The sequence below is a fragment of the Mirounga angustirostris genome, unplaced genomic scaffold, assembly GCF_029215605.1.
Source record: "Mirounga angustirostris isolate CCGP_5_RB_7025 unplaced genomic scaffold, mMirAng1.0.hap1 SCAF_31, whole genome shotgun sequence".
NCBI classification, from domain to species: Eukaryota; Metazoa; Chordata; class Mammalia; order Carnivora; family Phocidae; genus Mirounga; species Mirounga angustirostris.
The window spans coordinates 375,830-396,717 of record NW_026991739.1 but is presented as its reverse complement, the minus strand read 5'-3'; the positions used below and the strand labels follow the sequence as shown (position 1 = coordinate 396,717).

The following is a 20,888-nucleotide window of genomic DNA, read 5'->3' as shown; positions in this document are numbered from 1 at the left end:
AGAGACGATGGACTCTGAAAAACAAACTGAGGGTTCTAGAGGGGAGAGGGGTGGGAGGATGGGTTAGCCTGGTGATGGGTATTGAGGAGGGCACATTCTGCATGGAGCACTGGGTGTTATGCACAAACGATGAATCATGGAACACTACATCTAAAACTAATGATGTAATGTACGGGGATTAACATAAGAATAAAAAAATTAAAAAAAAAAAAGCAGGTCAGGAAAGATTTCATGACTCCTGTAACTCACATTCCTTTTTTTGAGAATTTGATCATCATTGATTTATTTTTTTCTAGTTGTATGATCAAAACCTCAACAGTAGAGGTAGGTAGAAGTCAAATCATGCAGAACTTTGTAAGCCACATTAGAGAGTTTGGGTTTTATTCTACTACGATGGGAATTGGAGGCCTTTCTGTTAGGCCTCCATTGTGCATTTGTTTGTTGTAAATAGCATTAACAGCATTTTTAAAGTTATTTCCTGATAATGTTTATTATTTACTCAATCTTCAACTCATTCTAAAACAAGATTGGGGATGCTTAGGGCAATCCATACCAGTAAGTTAAAACATTAAAAAATCTATCAGATAGGGATAAAAAATAAAATGGAGCTGGGAAACAAGAGGTCAGGGTGAGGTCACCTTTAAGAACTTTAAAGTTACAGAGATTTGTTACAAATTTTACCTGAGATCTCTGGAGACTAGAACAGTTTGAAATAACTCATCCCCCAAACCACTGTGATATGCTCACTTCAAGTAACCAGCCTTCACAAGAACCCCCAATCTGCCATGTATACCACACAGAATTCAGACTCGCTAATGGCAGAATCCACGGATTGTTTTTCTTGCAGTAACTTTTCAGAAAACTCTCTGGTTTCTGATAATTTAACCCTTTCAGGTTAAGAGAAAAATGGACAGTTAGATAGTGCTTGTTTATTTAATCAAGGCAGCCAGCTGAAGCAAACAATTCAAGCCAAAAATTCACTTCATTTTTTGTAGGAAAGTATAGTTTTAAATTATAACTGACCCTCTGTTAGGAGAAAGGCATGGATTTCCACAGGGAAAAACTGAGCACTGAGGACAAAGTCTCGAGTTCACGAGCACTGTAATCACACATCAGGATCACAGAACTCGCATTTTAAAATCTGATATAATTTATTGCACATTATTTCACATTCTACTGCTTTGCTTACTTTTTGTTGGTTTGTGGTTACTTGCATACATCAGTAAAGTTTCAGAAAAACTATAATTATAGAAGGACAATTATTTAATGCAGGAAGGATAAACCATTGCATTGGCGGATTGGAAGACATTTTTTAAAGTTCTTATATTATCAATTTAATTATGCATTTCTATGTAGTAATACTCATTCTATGAGTAATGTCTAACATTCTTGCCAAGAATAGTTTGAAAGGACTTTGTTAAAAGTATGTCAGCTAAATCACTATGGCTATATCACTGCTAATGGTGTCGTTCACACGTTGTGAAACATACAACTCCATATTTCATTCTGCCCCCAAATTAGGTCATTGCAAAATACCGTTATTAAAACTGCAAATTGCGGGACAAGGAGATGGAGATGAGAACAAAGCAAAAGGAAGACACCCATTCCTTTTTGGAAAGCATGATTGGGATAGGACAAAATAGAGTAGGAAAGCTGAGCCCTTTGAAACGGATACTTTTTTGTGGGGTGTGTGTTAATTCCATTTAAATATAAATGACTAATAAAACTTGGGCTAACCAGTCTGCTCTGTACTATCCCCGGGTAGCGTCAATGCTCTCTAACCTAATTGTACAGAGGTTCCCTTGTCTTCTGACTTCATACACAAACCATGATGATTATTTCAGTTTTACCTTTTCCTTTTCCCAGAAAATCTTGTTGCAGTCATAAAAAGGGAATGTTTGATGCAAAGACGCCTAATTTATAATTATTTGTGGTTATTAACAACATAGTAATTACGGAAATGCCTTTGTTGGAAGTTACCCACCAGGAGCCGCAAATCCGTGGCACACACCCCCGGGCTGCCTGGGCTCGGAGGAAGGTCGATCCCTGCACCTTCCAGACCCCAGCCCTGGGGAGGAAAGCGAGGCCGGTCGGTCACTGTTCACTCAGACCTGAGAAAAGTCGCCAGGGTAGCCGCACCTCTTACTTTTGGTGGAAGGTTCCCCTAACTCCAGCTTTCAGGACTTGGGATGGGCGCACACATCGCGACTCTCCCTTTCCTACTGCGGGGCACTCTGCGAACACACCCCCAGTCACCTCTGCGCGCTCCCCGGAACCCGCTCAGCCCACAGCGCACCCCAGCGGCCGAGCGGCCTCCTTCCAGCGGCGGCCACGTAGCTGCCGGCGAGCTCGCCAGTTGCCTCCGCCGCCGCCTTGGAATCTGGGGCCCCGACGGCCGGCGAGACCCCGCCTCCGCCCGACCCCGGGGAGGCCGCGCGGCTGCTGCGCCTGCCCCAGCCGCCGCACCTGGGAGCGGTGATCACCAGGAGAGGTGGGGCGTGGCAAGAGGCTGGCCGGGCGCCGGAGCAGCTTCGCCAAAAGCCAGCCGGACCGGCGCAAGGCGGAGGGGGAGGGTCTCGGGGCAGAGGCCGGCTCCTCCGAGGGAGAGACCCCAGCTGGGGTGGAAAAGGGCACAAAGCAGCTGCACAGACGCTGGGCGCGGATCATGGAGCGGGCCAGCCCCGGCTCCGGGGAGTCGAAGCTGCAGCGGGACCAGGATTCCGTGGAAGCGTGGCTGGATGATCACTGGGACTTTACCTTCTCTTACTTTGTTAGGAAAGCCACCAGGTAAGAAGAGGGCCCCTGGAAGACCCACCCGGGGCGCTGAGAGTGACCTGGGGGCTCATCTCTCTCCCTTACTGAACTTTCCTCTTCCTTTACCATTAAACGACCTCGGTTCCCAGGCCCTTTGCTTTTGAAGTAGGTCTTTGGTCCTGCTAGGGTGTAGACACCTCGACTTTATGGCTAGTACAGTCGAAAAGCCCAAGCGTGGGATTCGATCCAACTTGCTCAAAAAGTTCAATGCAAAAATGTACATGCGGACCCCCCCCCCCCCCACACACACACACAGCCCGGCTGCCCCGGTATTCCCTGAGAGCAAGATTATTTACATACATCCGCGCTCACGGGCCTTCCCCCAGCCCTTCTTTAGCCTCCCAGTCCCCCTAAATCTCCTCAGCGAAACCAAAACAGTTTTGAGCCCCTTCCCTGCGGCTCCGGAAGCACCATTTCCAACTCGGTCCCAGCAGCTCCGCTCCTCCCCCGTCCCCCCTCGCCCTGGCCCTTGGCGGGGCGGGGAAGTCGGGGTAGGGGCGAGACCACGAGGAGCCCAAAGGCAGCAACATGCCGGAATCTTCCCAGAGTAAGCGCTGTCGCCTTTTGCCCCTTTCCAGTCCCTTGCTTGGCCCGGCGCTTCCTTTCACTCTCTCTTGCTCCCAAGGCGGCGCCGCTGGAAGGGCTCCGCAGAGGGGTTCGCGGCGCGCACACAAAGGGCGCTGGGGAGGCGCGGCGGGAGCCGACAGCGGGGCGCTGACGGGTCCCGCGCAGCCCCAGCCGACCCCAGAGGCCAGCTCTTCCCGGTCGAGAGCCAAGCGCCGGGGCGGCCGCTGCCGAGGGCGGGGCGGAGGGTGCCTGTCCTTTGGGAGGTGGCTGCCCGGGGGGCAGTTGGGGCGCGCGTGGGAAACGCTCCCGGAGAGTTGGGGAGGAATTGAGGTGGAAGCCGAGGAAGGAGGGGCCGGAGCGGAGAGTGGAGGCGGGCGGATGCCCTGAAGCCTGAGGAGTTGGTGGGAAGCCGCTGGCGCGGGCAAAGGCTTCTGCACGCGGACTCCGACTGCCTCCAGGACGCGCCTCTTTGGAGAAGAGTCCCGAACCCGCCGCCGCCGCCGCCGCCGCCTCCAGGCAGCGGCCGTCGGGCAGCTGGCGCGGGCTGCCTTGGCCGCCAGGAAAGCGCTCTCAAGGCGGTGATGGTGGAGCGGCCGGCCGAGGCCCGGCGCTGGGCTCCCCCCCGCCGGCGTTCGGCCTCCGCTCTGCCGGGCGCTCCCCGCCAGGGGGCGGCGCAGCGCGGAGCGAGCGGGCTGCGGCGGGCGGCGGCCCGGTGGCGGGGTCGGTAAGGGAGCAGGCGTCGAGTCACCGCCTCCCCTGGGCACGTCGTCGCCCCCCGGCGCCTCCCGGAGTCCAGAGTCTGCGGAGGCCGCGTGGTCTGCACGTGGACCTTCCTATGTTTGCTGTGTTGCCCTTTGGAGACAAAACAAGGTAGTCCCTTCAGCCTCCCCCCACTTGCCACTTTACCTTGGGGGCGCCCAGCGGGGGGCGGGGGGGCAGAGGGATGCTTCATTGAAAATGGACTGTCTGATATTTTTGTCTTCCTTTATTCTCTTACGGTGTATTCCTTTGGGATTTTAGAAGGGGCTCTTTTTAAGGCAGTTTCTCCTAAACGAGTTTGTGTCGATTTCATCCCTTTCGGGGGTTTTGGACCGAGGCGATAGCTTAGGGCAAATCTTATCTCTTCTGTTTAATTACTCCGCCCTCCTTTTAAAGTCCTCTTTCCCCGCTTTGGCTGTCTTCCTTCAAAATCTGAATCTGGAGCAACCAGAGGATAAACCCTGAAAAGAAAAGTGGTTTCTTTTCAAAGGACAGTTTCCTGCGAGTTCGGGGTGAGGCACGAAGGCCATCTAGATCTGGAACTATTGATTGTTGTGGGCCCCCAGTTTTCAAAGGTCACCTGCTACTCCGAGGCCATCTGTCCCTAGTTTCCTTTCACCCTTGCGCACTTCCACTTTTCTGCCCCCATTGAATGGGGAGCGGGCAGGAGAGCTGGGCTGATTTTTTTCAGTGTGTCAGGCTGTTCTTTGGAGATGTTCTGTAGGCAGATTATTAGTAGTTGAAAGAAAAAAGTGATTTGTCTTACAAATCAACATCAGTGTCCTCTTCTTTTTTTCCTTCTCTCCCTTTAAAGACAGAAACTTAGGATAGTTTGGTGATCTTTTTAAGTAGTCATACATAAGAACACTTCACTCAGAGCCTGCCAAATCTTTGAAAGTAACATTTTATTGGAAGTTAAATGGAAGGGGTTACATTTAATTTTCTTTTCACATTACTTTTTCTCCCAAGTAGCACAGGATTACAGTCCTCATTTCTCAAAGTTACACTTTTCTGTGTAAAATTCAGATCATCTGAAACTCTGTATAAAGACTTTTTTAGTTACGGTTTTTATATTATAGTTGATGTTGACAATAGGCTGACCACTTTCTATGACATGTATGTGTATATATATTCTTATATATTTCTAAGAGTTTATGTTGAGTAAAACGTGGAAAACGAAAGTGTAAAATATTTAAGAGTAGTACAGGCCCTCCTTAAGTATAAAGTGCTGAAAGTTGTCAGTTTAAAGAATACGACCTAAGAGCTTGTGTGTAGTCAGAGGTTCCTGTTTGGGCTTATATTTGGTGGCATTAACTAGAGATTTAAGATTGAGAGATTAGACAGTAGTTGATTATAAAAATTCCAAACTTCTAAACCCAGTGTGATTCATATGGTTGTGGTAAAAACTTATTGCAGACATTTTAACTTTATAGCTAGGATTTTTTTTTTTTCTTTTAACTAGAAGCTGTTACTCTGCTTTTATCCTTTTTGTTACACTCTGTAAGTGTAAAATGAGTACTGTGTGTGATTCAGGACCCCATGAGACAGTTCTGTAGAAACATTTAACATGTTTTTAAATTTAAAATAAATTTGGATTCACTTAGATTGGCCATCTGTGCCGGTAAACAGGCATGTTGATGGAACTACTTCCATGCATGACATTCATGCATGCTTTTTTATCCTATTCCCAAACTGAATGATCTGTACTCAGTAGTAGTCACTGAACAGAATGAAGGTTTCTGGCATCCCTAAATTCTCATTTAAATACCCGTGAATTTTGGTTGACCTTGAAAGCAGTTCGGCTGCTATATTACATTGTTTCCTATAACTATCTTCAAATACAGAGCTAAGCACCTAGTTCAAAGCTACAAGCTTGGAGCATAGATGCTTTTTAGTAATCACAGCCTGTTGATGTGAATTTGAGTGTCAGTTGAACAATTCATAACATAATCTATTGGCATAAAAATTAACTGGAGACTAGTAAACTACAACATACGGAAACTCCCACCCTCACCATTCTAGACAACTTTGCAGTTCTACCCGCCTGAGATACTACTGTGTTAATTAAGGGCTCTAATCTTCATGCCTTTGCAAATGAAGGCTTCCGGGTGCTAATGCCACTTTAACAGCTGTTGTTATTCTTGACAGCATATTAAAATAATGTTACCTTTCATTAGTTACTAATCATTTCTGCCATTGTGGGTTATGTTTTAGATCATTTAGTATTGTAGGGGTAACATGATTGACTTCTTATTGCTTTGTTTTGTACTAGGCAAAAGCTTGAGAATATTTGACATATAATGGAAATAGGAGTTACTAATGAGGACCAGTTTTTATGACCGCTTGGATCAAAGTCCAGAAACCGAAGTTTTACACTTCCATGTAACTTTCTATGAGAGACTTTTTACTTGACACTGCAAAACTGTGCTGAATTAGTTGACATTCTGGGTCCTGTGTTTGAGACTTTTTTCTTTTCTCTTTTCTTTCTTTCATATTTTTTTCTTATCTCTAAAAGCTGTAACATTTTTATTGGCAAGATATTTGTATTAAAATCAGATGATGGATATAAAATAAATATTGCCATCCACTTTTTAAAAACACTGTTTCTGTAATTACATAGGAATATAGTTTTCCATTTTCAAACAAATGATTTGTTAAGCATATTTTATTAAGCTGTCAGTAGTGTTGAAGATAATAAAACCCTGTGGTTATTGACTCAGTGTGACTTTAATATTATTTATAATATTTTTTATGATGGTAATTCTGATGCAGGAATGACCTTTTCTTTTTGTATTGTTTATAAACAGGGTTCATATGGTCAGCTTTAAGCTGCTTTTTTAGTGCCCTGAAAGTACTCATGTGTATCAGATTCTTTCCTCCTAAAAGAAGCTGTAGGAGCCCTTATAATGATGTTTCCCATTGCCCTTCTATCGCTAGTGTTCTCAGGGTTTCAAATTCAGATCCATTTTAGAGTCTGCAATGCAAGGTCATGATTCCTAACAATGTGGTAGAATTAATGCAGTGGCAATTATTCATAGTTGCATATCTCAAAATAAATCTATTTGCTTAGCTAACAAAAACTTAAGTAGGCATATAGTACAATTCAGTAGCTTTTTTCCAGATCTGTGAAAATGGCTGATATTTTCATAAGATCATGTTTTCAACACCTCAAGGTGTACAATTTTTAGCATTTTGAATATGGTGTGCAACAAAATTTTCTTTTAAAGTAATTCCACCTAAATATTTAAATATTTAAAATATCTGAAACTGACCCTCCCCCCTCTCATGTGCTCTCTCTCATTCTCTCTCTCTCAAATAAATTCTTTTTTTTTTTTTTAAAGATTTTTATCCATTTATTTGACAGAGAGAGACAATGAGAGAGGAAACACAAGCAGGGGGAGTGGGACAGGGAGAAGCAGGTCCCCCGCGGAGCAGGGAGCCCGATGCGGGGCTCGATCCCAAGACCCTGGGACCACGACCTGAGCTGAAGGCAGACGCCCAACGACTGAGCCACCCAGGCGCCCCAATAAATAAAATCTTTAAAAAAACAAAAAAACACACCAGGTTTTGGCGTCTTCTTCCCTCAGGCCGGTCTAGTAGACCACAACTACACACGCCCAGCCGGGACCCTGCGGAGCTTGACCACCCAGAACTGGGCGATCACGCCTACCCCCTGCGCCTGCGGACAGGCCAGCTCCGAAAAGCGCCCAGAGGACCTGCAGGCCCCGCCCCACGGGGCGGGGCCTAGGGGCTCATCGCGCCTGCGCCGAGGCCCGAGGGCGTGCTGCGCCGTTACTTTTGAAACGAGTGGCGGGGAACTGCTGTGGGCGTCTCTGCTGTCGCTCTCTGCCGGGGGGAAGCGCACTCCTTCGTCTGTAGGACTGGCCATGGCGCTGCAGCTCTCCCGGGAGCAAGGCATCACCCTGCGCGGGAGCGCCGAAATCGTGGCCGAGTTCTTCTGTAAGTCGTCCTCGCGCAGGCCGGAGGGCGGGGTGAACTGAGGCCAGGCCGCCCGGTAGGCCCGGGGCTCAGCCGCGGAGGCGGGGGAAGCGGGAGGGGGTGGAGGGGAGGCCGCGAGGCCGCGAATTAAGCTCTCTCTGCCCCAGCCTCCTGCCCGGCGGGAGAATCTAGGAAGAAGCGGATGCAGACGCCGCCTCCGGGCTCCTTGCTAATGGTGGAGCTTGAGGCCTAGGTGCTGCTGAGGCCTGCGGCGCGATGTAGCCCCTCCACCTGCAGCGTTGCTTTCAACTACAGAGCCAGGCACTTTCCGCCCGCCCCCAGCCTCCGCGACTTCAGACGGAGTAGGACCGGGGTGGGGGCCACGTATATTTTTAACAACCCCTCGGCCCCTCTTTGATTCTGGTATTGGCGGTGATGGACTAGAGTTAGGAAACGCCATTCCGGACCAGGACAGTTGGGCCTTCTGATAGGATCTGGCAGGACTTGTGAGGAGAAAAGGAGGAAAAAGAGGGAAAGGTTTGCTGAGAGCATTGCAGAGAACAGTTAATCAGTTGCTAACTGAGATGCAAAAGCCTATTTTGACACCCTCTAACCACATAATCTGAATTGGGACTTGGATTACAGTGAGTTGTAGTACTACTTTGACAGTAGATTAATGCAGTTTGGCGTTTTTCTCTTTTTTTGCCACAGAAATGCAGGTATCGTGTTCTCTCTTAATTAGAAGCAAGGTTTTAAGAATGTTTAATGCCACTTTTTACCTACTCTGCTTTCAGCAAAACACCCACAAACACGTTAAGGCATTTATGGTTTTATGCCATTAATGAAACGTAGCCACATCTAAATATGTTTTATTTTCCAGAGTTACAAAGTGATAATGACTTTTCTTTAACATTCCTTTTGTTTCCAGCATTTGGCATCAACAGCATTTTATATCAGCGCGGCATATATCCATCTGAAACCTTTACTAGAGTGCAGAAATATGGACTCACCTTGCTTGTAACAACTGATCCTGAGCTCATAAAATACCTAAATGATGTGGTGGAACAGCTGAAAGGTATTTAATTGTTGCAAACCATTTTGAGTTTTGCAGGCCTTGTAGAACCCATATTTTCTGGCATCTTGGTGGTCATTTTTCAGCTCTGTACAAAAAGGTATAAAACACTACAACCTCAAATATAGTGATTCTTAATTGGAAGGAAGCAAATAATATATAAATTGAAAGAAAGTCCACCCTTCCCATACTGCAGTTTGAGTGGGTTGAATATTTTGATATTAGGAATCTGATATGGCTTCACAAAACTGTCTCCATCAACTTCCTTAGAAATGATTTTTGCAGTTCATGTAGCCAGATGGAACAAGTTGGAATTTTCTGTCCTTATGATGGTGTTCACTATTGGAGAAAAATCCACTGTATATTTTTAACATATATTTTCTGTAACTGCCTAGAGTTTAAAGCCATCATTACTTAAAGGAAAATAAAATTGGATCCAACCTGGAAACTAAACTTAAAGAAAAGAACTACTAAGTAATAGAGCACCCAGTAGAGTTTTATTTTTTATATATTTCCATTTGTCTTTTTTAAAATCCTGCCTTTAATCAGTAAGCCTTTTCTATCTGAGCACTCACTGTTTTTCTTTAGCTCAAGAAATTACTATATTGAATCAATACTTGTTCTCCATCTATTCCTTTTTCCCCTCATATTTTTCTCTACTTAGGATTCCCACTTCTAATTTTTCTGTTGTAGGATGTTTCTCCCTAGCTCCCCATTTGATCTTCCAAAACTAGTTCCAAAAAACACTAGTCATCTTTTTTTCTTAATTCATGAGTCATATATATTTCTTTGTATCAAGTAGCTTTATTTTTAAAATTAGATTAATTGTTTTTTTTTTTTTTTATTCAGGGCTAAAAAGTAAGATTATTAGTAAGCAACTAATAATCTATGTCATCTTAATTTGATGGAGAAGCAAGCCCCACCTAAGCTACTGGTTTTTGGGTTGTCTCCTTTAAGACTACACTGAGGATATTTCTTCACCTCGGATGTATGCAGACCTTCCTATTTAATTTCTCCCTTTTATTTTAGTTAAAATGGAGGAATTGCTCTTCTTAGAGGCAAATTGTTCAATCTGAATCCCCATTCCTCTAGCCTTAAGGATTTTATCCTAGTTCTTCTCTGGTATTTTTGATTTCTTTGTTTTGATCTCTCTTCAGTTTTAAAAGAAAAAAATTTCCACCCACCCCAAATCCTTAAGTTACTACCCAATTTCTTCCTTTTCAGAGCTAAATTGAGAAAAATCGATATATGTCAAGAAAAAGTTGATACATACGACAGCCCGTGTCTAGCAAGTGGCTATTTTTGTACTGCCTGCAAACTAAGAATGTTTTCAGATTTTTTTTTTTTTTAAGATTTTATTTATTTGAGAGAGAGAATGAGATAGAGCATGAGAGGGGGGAGGGTCAGAGGGAGAAGCAGACTCCCTGCTGAGCAGGGAGCCCGATGCGGGACTCGATCCCGGGACTCCAGGATCATGACCTGAGCCGAAGGCAGTCGCTTAACCAACTGAGCCACCCAGGTGCCCTGTTTTCAGATTTTTAAAGGGCTGTTTTTTAAAGACTATGCAACAGAGACCTAGGTGGCCCACAAGCCCTAAATATTACAAAATTGTTTTGTCTCTTAAAAAAAGAAAAAAAACCACTACAGATTCCTGAGTATACTATCCCAATTTCCAAGATTAATTCAGGGCTTGTCCTGAGGCCCTCTTCTCACTATAATCTCTCTCTAGGATGATCTCTGACATGTACATAGCTTCACTAACAACCTTGGTGTAGTTGACTCACAACTGTACATCCAACCCAATTCTCCTAATTGTGCTCATATATTTCGTGGCTCCGTTGATATCTTCATCTGGCTATCGCAGTGATACCTGAAAACTAAACTTAAGGCGCTCCTGGCTGGCTCAGTCAATGGAGCATGCAACTCTTGATCTCGAGATATGAAGTTGCAGCCCCATGTTGGGTGTGGAGATTACTTAAAAATAAAATCTTAAAACTTAAGCATCATCTCCCATTTGCATTCTTTTTCTCAGTGAATGGATCAGCCATCCAACTAGTGATATAAACTAGGAAGTTGGGAGCTATCTCAGTCTTTCTTCTTGCTTACTCATAAGTAGTCAATAAATCCTAACAGTTTGAACCATGAAATCTCTTGAATCTATCTACTGATCCATCTCTACCAGCTTATCCTTCTCTAAGCCTTCATTACCTCTTGCTTGAATTGCTAATTAATTGGTGTCTCTAGATCCCCTCTTTACCTCTACTCTACTTTCCACATCACAGCCAGAAGGATAGTTCTGAAATACAAATTTAATTACATCATACCATACTTCAAATACAGTAATGACTTCCCTGGTTCTTGAAGTGTAACTTCTTTAATTTGGCCCATATGGCCTTGCATGGTCTGACCCCTGTGTATCGTACACAAACTGACCTTGTTCATTCTCCCCTTTCTTTACTGCAGTTGTATTACCCTTCTTTCAATCCTCTGGTCAGATGCTCTTCCCTTTTCAATATTTAAGACCTGTACCCTTTTCTGTATCATTTTGCATATTTAATGATAATTTATTTGTAGAACTGAAGTCAAGTGAGAACTCCCTGAGTGAGTCCAGTTTTCCTCTCTTATGCTCTCATTGCGTCACATACTGCACCTTCATAGCGTTTATCACAATTATAATCTTATATTTATCGGTGCAGTGATTAGATTAATGGCCATCTCCTGCATCTTACTTGGATTAGGGTGTACTTCATGTTTTCTACTCTGTCTTCAGCACTCAGTACTATATCTGGTACAAATACTGAGAATTTGAAAACAGGAGCTAGGTTATTGTGGGGCAGGTTTTCTGTACAGGTTGGCAGAGTTCCGAAATACTAGCGGTAGGAATTTGCTGAGGATAGAAAGTGAGACCTGGGAAGAGAGTTGTTTTGTAATGCAGTGAAACAAAAAAGATTCCTTGTTATGTATTGCAGATTGGTTATACAAGTGTTCAGTTCAGAAACTGGTGGTTGTCATCTCAAATATTGAAAGTGGTGAGGTCCTTGAAAGGTGGCAATTTGATATCGAGTGTGACAAGACTGCAAAAGATGACAGGTAAGTATGAAGTAAATTGCTTCCATTTTTACAGATCTTTTTCCAAAACTGTTTTCTTTTACTAGATGAGTTCTACTTATATTGAACTAGTTTCACATAAAGTAGTTTGTTTCTAAGTATGTTAGATGTGATCTTTAATCTCCTGTGGAGAAGGATTGGGCTCACAAATTGTGCTCACGAAAGAATTTTGCCTATCACGGACTTTTAACATAATTGCGCTTAGGCTAAATCCATAAATTTCAAACTTTAGTGTTTATGATGCTATATGTAAAGCTACCATGGTGTCCGTCCTAGGTGGGCCATTTCATGAATTGTAGAAAGGTACTTTTAACCATGAAGTATTATCCTAGACTTTCTCCCAGCTTACTGTGCATCTCTACTGTATTTCATTTAATGCTACAGACTTCTTAGACATTCCCTTTTTTTTTTTTTTTTAGGATTTTATTTATTTATTTAATAGAGCATGCGAGAGAGGGAACATAAACGGGGAGTGGGAGAGGGAGAAGCAGGCTTCCCGCCAAGCAGGGAGCCCGATGTGGGGCTCAATCCCAGGACCCGGGAATCATGACCTGAGCCAAAGGCAGTCGCTTAACTAACTGAGCCACCCAGGCGCCCCTCCTTAGACATTAAACTGAAGTTTTTAGATTATCCGGATGGGAGATGCCCATCATTATATGCTAATTTCTAGCATTGTCCTAGGCATGCTTACCTGTAAACTCTGAACTATCTCTCATAATGAAATGATGGAGTTTGCTCCTGAAGCCTTTGGTCTGTTTTAGAAAATGTTTAATTATTAACGCCATACACGAGTAACATCTTATTTGAGGCAATAGGAAATTAGACATTTAGGCATTACTAAAAATGCCAAAATGATTATACCGATTCAATATTTTAGATACTGCTTGTTATCTTTATTTTAAGACATGCTGAAGCTTTCCTGACGTGAAGTACTTGGCAGGTTTTCTAGTCATCTGTTATTTAATGACCTGATACTAAGAACAACCCTAAAAAATGATTGGAAGGATAAATGAAATAATAGAGATACATATTGTGCCTACTAAGTTTCTTAAGGACATATATTTATTTTCATTTAAAAAAAACCTCCTTTTGAATGCATTACTTATTTGATTTTGGAAGCATTTAATCAGATAAATAATCTTACCTGTGTTTCAAATAACTTGTTAAAACTTAAAATGAATTAATTGGTTTCTTTGATAGTGCACCCAGAGAAAAGTCTCAGAAAGCTATCCAAGATGAAATCCGTTCAGTGATCAGACAGATCACAGCTACGGTGACATTTCTGCCACTATTGGAAGTTTCTTGTAAGTATTATACAACTTCACACTGGCTTAAATTTGTTGTGGAAAAGACTAAGCTACTACTTTAAGAATTAATGCGCTCATTAAGTTTTTTCTTAATTATAAATGTCATGTTATATGAATGAGAAAACTGTGATAAAGCTAAAGTAATGCTATTTGCATTTTATTTACAAGTGCTGAAAAGGAAAGGAATGAAAGTATTCTACAGTACTCACTCTTGAATATTTTGATGTAATTTCTGTCATTATTTTTATTTTCTACACATTTCTATGTATATAATTAAGATTTATAGCTATAATTGTGTCTTTGTTTTCTTAGTTACTCCTTCATTCATCAGATATATCCTAAATACCTACTATATGCCAGATGCTGTTCTGGGCACTGGGATACAGCTGTCACAGAACCAAGGTATTATCTTTTCTATGGCTTAGATTCATGCTGTCTCATGATTAATTGTATACTTTCTGCAAATATTTTTAGTGGTTTTCTCTTTAAAAAAAAAAAACTTGAGTTTTTCATAAAGTAAAAGGAGTACAGTATTTTCTGTACTAAAATTTCCATTGAGGAAAAGCAATTAGTTAATATAATTGATTAGAGATCAAGGTAAACTAGCTTTTCTGACACTATAGATGGTTCAAATGTGAAAGACACAGGAAGGGTGGTTGTACTTTAGAAAAAAATAATTGTACTTTAATGATCTTATCCCCAATTTAGGTTCATTTGATCTACTGATACATACAGACAAAGATTTGGTTGTACCTGAAAAATGGGAAGAGTCGGGACCACAGTTTATTACCAATTCTAAGGAAGTCCGTCCCTTCGTTCATTTACTACTACAATCCACAAAGTCAATAGCATGGTGGCCTACAAAATTCCTGTCAATGACTGAGGATAAGATAAGGACAGTGATGTACTTATAACTCTCAGATGTGGTTTTCCTGAAACCAAGTCAACTATAGTTGATACATTTTGTTTCACTGGTTAATTTTTAGATGGGGAAAACTTAACATTATACTTCTATTGAACTGTGCATAATTGTTCCATTTTTTGGTACCCGTATGACTTTATACAGGGTTGGTATAAATTATTGCACATTGTTCAGAAGGGAACTAGCAGATTACATCAGCATTGTTAATGTCAATTCCTTTAAAGGTGGTAACTGTAGATGGAAAGCTTTTGCCATAAAGCTAAATGCCTTCTTAAACCTTTTGGTCAAGTACCTTGATTCGGAATATAGGTAGGGAGATATTTAAATATAAAATACAGCAAAAGAAGTCCGAAAATTCAGAGTCTTTGTTTAGATCCTGAAATTATCTAATGATAATCTGTAAGTAATGAAATACTGCTCCTGTTAGGTCCTTTTGCCATTTATTTTATTTGTATATTTTCCGTATTAAAAGCATTTCCAATTATTTGATTTTAATTTATATATATAACTTGAACTTACAAAGCTATGTATATTGCCACTGTTTAAATTCCTGTGATACAGAACACTTAAACATTTTTTTTATGTTTTATAAAATCAAGCTTTAAATGATGTAATAAAGTTAAGTATGTATATTTTAATTTGTCTTAACATATTTTTATATTGGTGTGGTATTAACACAGTTAAATAGCAGGATGGATTCAGTATAGCAAATAATATCTTGTACCTACCAGGGCCTAAGAATACAAACTTGAGTCAGTCTGGAGGTGCTTTCAATTTAATGGACAAGCTTTGATTATACCCCTTTAATCTTATAACTGTGGACTTAAAATAAGCATCATTCTTTGTATAAAATAATACATGTCATTTGGAATTAATTCATTTTAGCATATGTTGGGCTGTAGAACTTTTCTATACTCCTAGCCTTATTGCTAGCCTAGTCTTCCTTATTTTGCCAAGGTCAGTTGAAGGCAGACTTCTAAAAAGTCTCTTCTAATCTCTGTTCTAAATCTTATCTCATTTTGTAATAATTAAGTGCTTAGTATCAGACACTGTTCTAAGCTCTTTATATGTATTAACTCGTTAATCTTCACTATAAAGTAAAAACACATAGCCTGTATCCATTCCTTCAAAAATTACAAAGTGAACACCTGTTAACGTGCCAAGTATTGGGATGAATGAAACAGGGTCCTGGCCTTTCTGAAGTTTGAGATATGAAGGAGAGGAAAATACATGGCAAGCTTCCAAGAAGTAACTACACGGATTTATCACATATGTATTTGTCTTTGTTATTTCACCTGAATGATCTGTTTGATCCTGTTGCCTGCTTGTTAAGAATAAAGGGCAATTCTCTCACTACAAGACAAGTGTAGGTCCCCGTATTTGATGATGGGTGTAGTGAATGCTGTTGCGAAAGCCCATTCCCTTGAGAGTTGAAGCTATCTAATTTTAGAGGTCCACCCACAACTCTTGCCTGAATAAGAAAAGTAGTTATGCAGAAATGGAAATGATTTTGAATTAGGTATGGTCAAGAGTCTGGTTTTCCAACATGAGATATAGTACAAAGTGGTCACTAGTAAGATTAAAACATTTGCATTCTTGGCTGTACATAACCTTCATAACATGACACATTAGGTTGAGAAAGAAAGCAGAAATGGAAGCTCAGTAAAAATATGGAGAGAGTTGAAAATTCTGGAACTACTTTTGGGACAAAAGTTTGAAATTCTTTTCAGAAAGCAGTAACTGCTTTAGGAAACACAATGCCTCTGCTAAATGGCCGGAAATAATGTGGTTCTTCCCCCACAAAAGCTCACTGGTAGCAACTTTCTTAATATATCATTGGTAATACTTAAATTTCTGTCATTTGTGTTTTTATTTACCAAATTAAATGACCCTAATATTATCACTTTTAATTTGTGATTTCTAACATTGCTAATTTCCCCCCCTTATAGATTATGTATCATTTAAGAAATACAAATACAAAGCTATGAGCTTTGTTGGTAAAGCTCAATTGGAAAAGCTTTGGCCTATGGCTCCAACTAAACTTGTCCTGCCTTCTTTCCTATACCCGAAGCTCACCTTAGGAGGGAGCTATTTAAACCAACAGGTTCAAGAATTGTGAATGACCGATGAGTACTGGGTGTTACGTGTAAGTGATGAATCACTAAATTCTCCTGAAACTAATATTACAGTATATGTTAATGAAGTAGAATTTAAATAAAGATTTGGAAGGAAAACAAAAAACAAAAACAAAACGTGCGTGACTTCCATACCATGTTAAACAGAGAAGCCAAGATTCCAAGAGAGTCTGATAGGCCTCTGATAGGCCTGGCCTGGACTCTGACTCGGTTTTGCTTACCGTAGGTACAGGAATGAAAACAACATGTTCCGATTGGGCCTGTCGAGGTCTGAAACAGAGCCCCAGATGGGACTGAACCACACCCGGTCTTCAGGACTCTTCTCCCGGTGTCATCAATTGGACAGAGAAGTCAAGCCTTGATGGGAATTTTACACAGAGGTATAACGATCTCATGTTTTAGTTGGCTTTTGCTTCATAGCAAACAGCCATAGAATAACCGTAAGCACTTTTTTTTTTTCCTGTAAGTCTGTGGATTATCTGGGGTGCTTGTTTTATTCTCATGCAAATCTGCAGGTCACATGTTTCATTCTACCATTGAAGGGGCAATAGCTAGCCAGGACTTTTAAAGCTTAGTTTCCAAACTTTGACACTGACATTTTTGCCCACATTCCACTGATTTTGGCCAAGTCTTGTGGCTGAGCCAAACTTCAGTGGGGCAGGGAAGTATACTCCTCCCATGGAGTTGGGGAAAGGGGTATGTGAAAATGTGATGAAAGTGATAATATTATTATTAGACAGGAAAGATCAGAATAGCTATAATGCCGCATTGTAACTCATTTTCCACCAGATGTCACTAATGCTGCAATATTCAAATTAAGGTGAACTTTTGACTTTAAAGGCTGTAATATTCAGCTTTTCTTATTGGAAATCAACAGTGGGATTTCTGGCTACAAAAATATAGACATCCAAGGAAGGAAATACAGCATCTGTAATTGGCTAAGCACTTCACATGAATTATTTAATTTAATTCTCATGCTTTAGTGCACAAGTAGAATTGCGGAATCAGCGGGCATGCAAACTGCACTACATTTTTTAGAGTTTAGATGGTCTCTTCTGTCCATGACCAAGGAAGCTCATCTGGCTCCTCAGCAAGCACATCAAAAGGAGTGTTTCTTCACCCGTTTCCTAATGGCTCTTACCTTTGACATCCTCTTAGCAATTGAGTGTCCAGAGCAAACTGGTTTTCATTTACTCCGCTTTACAAAACTCTACGTTTCTTTGGGTGCATTTATATTTACACTTTCCTCAGATGACTTCCTGTAACTTATCCATATTGTGCAAAGAATAAATCAAGTGTGCATTTGTGAGCAGTTGTGAGACACTTGACCCACTAGTCAAAAGAATTGTTCGTTAAGTAACCTCAGTTACTCTTTAGGGAATTAATTTTTGGCTAAAGTTGTAAATAATAATTTCTTATTCTTTTTTTAATTAAATATGTGAAATTAGATTTTAAGTTATTTTGTTCAGTGTAACCGTGATAAAAATTTGTGTTGGAATAACTATGGAATAGAAATGCTGCTAAATTCCAAATTTTATGAGCTACATTTTCTAAGAACAGATCTTTAAAGATCTTTCCATTCATCACGAACATGGCTTTGAAAGCCAGCAGTATTAACTGATGCTTATTAAAAAAAATCTATTTGGGAAAGCTACTTAAGCTTCATTAGAGTGGACAATGCTGTTCCAATCTGGCAAAAACACTGTAGCCTTAGCAACAAAACTATTAGAAAAGGCCTAGAGAGAAAAATGTCAAGAGTTGACCCTCTGATTACACAAGTCAGTTTATGTTACCATTTCACCTATTTTTGTGCTCTTACCATTTGATCTATTTTTATACTAGAGAAACATAATTTCATTTATTTGTATAAAGTCCATTGTCATCTGCGTTTATCTGCACCATTTTGTTGTGTAAGCTTGTTTGCACAAAGGTACACATCCTATCAAAATCTTTATTGTTTTGGCATTTTATCTGTGCTGAAAAAGGCCTCTGAATATAAGCACGACCGCTCAGGCTCCACTTCCATGCAGGGGAAAGATGTCAAACCTCTTTAAAAGCTATCTAGATATGGACATGCCCAGTGGATACCTAGACATGGATGTGAATTTCTTTCTGAATGGCAGTCTCACTGACTCACACTCATTTCCTTTAATCCTCACAACAACCCTAGGAGGGTTATTGTTGCCATTTTACACACGTAAAGCCTGAGATTCAGGGAGCCTAGGTAATTTGCCCAACTTCAAACATCCAGAATCTGTCCCCAGGCCCGACCCCAAGGCCAATATTCTTTCTAGTATATCTCATTGCTTCTCAGAGACTAGGGAACAAAGGAGGGTGCCCCTGCTCCAGTGTGCACAGACTCAGCCAAAAAGACTAGACTGCTACATGACTCTAACCCCAAGTTGGGGAAGGAGAACTCAACAGTATTTGAGTATCAAGTTTCATTAATTTTTTAAAAAACACTTTTTCATAACAAGCGATCATTAGATGTTTATATACACACAGTATTTTGCTGTACGATAGCTGCATGCATCTTCTTCCATCAACAGTTTCTTCTCTCATTCTTTCACTTGTTTTTGTAACTACATGCTGTGTTGGAATTTGAACGAGTGAGAAAGAGGAGACAGAAGGCGATTGAGATGTATGTTATCATCCAAATCATGGGGTTCCCTAGCAAAGCTGGGTAGAGTGAGGCTTAGATCTCAAGCAGAAACAGGGTTTGCTACTACACCTCCAGAAATGAGCCGGGAATGGCCAGGCAACTGCAGGCATCCTCGCGCAAGCCCACTCCAACGTGGGAGCAAGAAGCCCTGCGTCCTGAACGCCAAGGGCACAATAAGAAAGCACTTGACTCGAACTCCTATAAGTCTTAGAAAGGTCTTTTCTCTGTTGCTTGGGATGGTGTGAGAGAGAAAGTGGAGAGAGGGGCCCCAAATCTCTGCCCAACACCACCTTCTGTCATCAGGATTGGAGTGGAGACCCGGAGAGTGGAGTAGCATGCATCCCTCTCGTTGAATATTTGCCAGCTTTTTAAGCTTTTTAGTGTATTACACTGTGCGTTCCACAGGCGTCCTGTGAGTTGCTTTAGGTAGCATGCTCACGGGCATTTTTTTTTTAATTTTAGTAGCTATGTATTTTAGTCTGTATTCAGAAAAACGTATAACATGTTCTAACACGTTACCATGAGCGAAGATTCTACAGTCCACTCTGAATATTTAAAGAAAAACCGATCAGTGTTTTGTATGGATGATGCAAATGTAGACAAGGGAAGAAGGCCGCGCACTCATGATGGAAGGCTGCGAAGCAGTGTCGTAGCCCATGGTGCTCCAGCCTCCGAAGGGAGCCAGGGCAGCAGTCCCCTTAGCGGAGCCGCGCCTGCTCCCGCTACTGCTGCGCTCACACACGCCTGAACTCGCCTCCTCCCCACAGAGTCCTTCGGGAACTGCTGAAGGGCATCTTGCTTTCTGCCCACAAAAGACTCCGGCCCCATGAGTCCGGTAGAACGCCATGCAGCGCCCTAGGCTGAAAGTTAACTCGCCGTTCCATTTCGTATCACTAATTACGTCCAGTCATGTTGTCCAAAGGGGCTCACCAGCCTTTGATGAAATGAGCACAGAGACTGTATCCACATGAAAATGTCCCAGATTTGAACACTAGGACACTCTTTGTTTATGACTCCACTTCCCCCCAAACTAAATCCCCTCACAAAAGCCCATAGAAATTAAAGTCCAAGTGCCTTCATTCTCAATCGTATACAGTTGGCTCAGTGTCAGCCAGAGGCTTTTACGCAGAGCCTGGGTTCCGGTAGCTGTAGCGGTGTCCGGGGATTTCACAGGAATGGGCGTAGCTTCTTCAGCCTCTTCAAAGTTGGTTCGAACCTCGAATTAGTTCTAGTCTCCAAGGGGTCAGCAGTCACCAAAGAAACTGCATCTCCCCTATAGAAGTTGTCACAAACAAAACTGTGGTCCCCCAATTAAGTGAATAGGTAATGGCGTGGCAGGTAACTTAGTGCTCCCTCTATTGGAGACAGCGAGGACCTGGGAACTGTTGGGTTTCAGTCCCACGGCAAGCCAGCCAGAGGCACCCGCCTTGAGTCCACAGCCTGTGAGTCCGTATTCACTGAGCACACAGCGCCCAGCAACTGTTGTGCTTCCACAACGGTTTATGTTTAATATGTGTGTGTATTTCTTTGTGTTTGTTGTTGTTACTGTTTTGTTTTGGTGACTCGTGTGTAGTTATCTCCCATATATATTGCCTACTTTCAG

At 41.9% G+C, this 20,888-nt stretch overlaps 1 pseudogene; it reads left to right on the top strand.

Moving 5' to 3' along the window:
• The first annotated feature begins 2,334 nt into the window (after window positions 1-2,334).
• LOC135363142 (mitotic spindle assembly checkpoint protein MAD2A-like) lies at window positions 2,335-20,054 on the top strand (annotated as a pseudogene).
• Window positions 20,055-20,888: the final 834 nt, after the last annotated feature.